This window comes from Propithecus coquereli, unplaced genomic scaffold (assembly GCF_000956105.1).
Source record: "Propithecus coquereli isolate 6110/MARCELLA unplaced genomic scaffold, Pcoq_1.0 Scaffold618, whole genome shotgun sequence".
In the NCBI taxonomy this organism is placed as follows: domain Eukaryota; kingdom Metazoa; phylum Chordata; class Mammalia; order Primates; family Indriidae; genus Propithecus; species Propithecus coquereli.
The window spans coordinates 214,866-217,258 of NW_012152152.1; the positions used below are offsets into that span (position 1 = coordinate 214,866).

Consider the following 2,393-nt stretch of genomic DNA (forward strand, 5'->3'; position numbering starts at 1 on the left):
GTTTGGCTGTCAGGTTTTATGAATTCATACTTAAAGATATTTTGATAGCTCCCCATTGTTTCCACATATACAATATTAAATTTATGTCCATTGTTTTTGCTTCAGGGAAAATGGATTCATATATTTTATGGCACTTAAACTTATGTTCAGGATGTCCTGACTTAAAATATAGGATACTAGACATTCAGGTAGTATTCAAGAATGGGTTATCATGCTGCAGAATCTTGGGTATTGTTTTGTGCTGTGTATCTTTTAATATATATATTTGTTTTCAACTTAATAGCTTAAAACAAAAAAATATATTATCTCACAGTTTTGTAGGTGAAAAATTCCTGGTTGTCTGTGCTGGTTTCTCTGCTCAGAGTCCCACAAGGCTAAAATAAAAATGTCAGTGGACTGGGCTCTTATTAGAGGCTTTGGGAAAAATTTACTTCCAAACTTGTTCTGATTGTTGCCAAGATCCAGTTCCTCAAGGTTGTAGGACTGATATCTCTGTTTCCCTGCTGGCTATCAGCTGGGGTCTGCCCATAGCTCTTGTGGGTTTCTCTCCTCTCTGTAGACTGGTGGGCCCTATATCTTAGAGCCAGCAAGTGGTGCATTGAATACTTCTCACATTGGGAATCTCTCTGATTTCCCTTTCTGATGTATCTATCTGTCTGCTACCTTTTTCTTGCACACATATCTGATTCCAGGTGAGGAAATTTCTCAGCTTTTAAAGGCCCATGTGATTTGCTTGGGCCCATCTGGATAATAGAGGTTAATCTATCCATCTTAAAGTCCTTAACCTTAATTATATTTCCAAAGTCCTTTTTGTCATGTAACATAATATATGTGCAAGTTCCAGAGATATACTTTTTTTGGAGTTGGAGGGGCATTTGACATCATGTGCAAGTGTATATATCGTGCTTCAAAGGAAGTAGCTACAAGAATTTGTTCACTTAACTATAGCCTGTGATACTGTCAAAGCCAACTGGTGTATTGTGAAGTTCAGGAAATTTAGCTTGGAATTTCAAAGCCTGTCTCCCACCTCCCTGCATTTTGGATCCTTATTTTTATTTCACAGTTACCTCAAACTACAGCTCTGGACCCTGTATCCATGGTACAGCAAAACTGATCTAATAATCTGGACATTTTCTCAAAGTTTTTACCTCTATTTTTTAAAATATTGTGTCGAGATAATCCTAATATCTGAATCTCATTTCTTTTCCTTTTAACCTCCTCTATATAATCATTTACTAATTATTTTCTTCAACCTTTAAACTTTCCTAAGACTTTCCTTGGGTATTAGAATTTAGGAAATCTCTATTTATTAGTGATCTTATGCATTGATCTGTGTTTCTCAAACTGCCAACACTGGACCACATACATCAGATTCATCCAGAAAATATATCAAAATGTAGAATTCATTTTAATAAGAAGCCTACTGATTCGTATGCTTACTAAGATTGTTAAGTTCTGTGTAGCTATCTTTCTTTCTCTGGAAGAGACTAAATCATTGTTTAGTTGTACAAATAAAATGCTAGGAAAAATATCTCTGAATTGGTATTGCTATAAATATATTCATCCTGTATGAGACACTTAATATTTCTAAACCTCATTTTCCTCATCTGTAAAATTGACATAATAATTATCCCTACTTCATAGTGTTCTGAGGAATAAAATAATACATAGAGAGTGCCTAGATTAGCATCTGACATGATAAGCATTCAGTAAATATTAATTACAATATTGATAATATCATGATGGTAATTAAAAGAGTACTTACTTTTATGTATGAGCATTTCAATTCTATGGGAAAATATAGTACATTTATACAAATATCTATTATGGAGTTAATGTTCTATTTCAAAAAAGGCTGTTCATTTTCACGGTCAGTTCTTTCATTAATAACAAGAGCTACTGAAGTAATCCCACATTCTGTGATCACACATCCCCAAATATAAAAGATGAATCAACATAGAATTCAATATAATATTTCAGTGAGATTCTATATGCTATCAAGAAACCCTAAAAATGAGACCCACTGAATTGGAATAGCCTATTTTTCTTAAATACTAATCTAGAGTACAGTAGTCTCCCCTGCCACCCATCTGTGACTGATATGCTCCAAGATCCCCAGTAGATGCTTGAAATCATGGATACTACCGAACTTTATATATTTTTTTTCAGTTTGATAGGAAACCACTACTAAGTGTCTAATGGACAGGTGGAGTATATAGCACGGATATGCTGGACAAAGGGATGATTCAACTCCTGGGCAGAACAGAGTAGTGAAATTTCATCATACTTCTCAGAATGGCTAGCAAATTAAACTTATGAATTATTTATTTCTGGAATTTTCTATTTAATATTTTTGGAGCATCTTTGACCAAAGGTAACTGAAACTGAGGAAA

General features: G+C 34.1%; 1 protein-coding gene across 1 annotated transcript in view; it reads left to right on the forward strand.

Moving 5' to 3' along the window:
• The window catches only part of LOC105822494 (CUB and sushi domain-containing protein 3-like), a 258,986-nt gene that overhangs the window by 63,063 nt on the left and 193,530 nt on the right, over nt 1-2,393 (forward strand). The window lies entirely within an intron of this gene.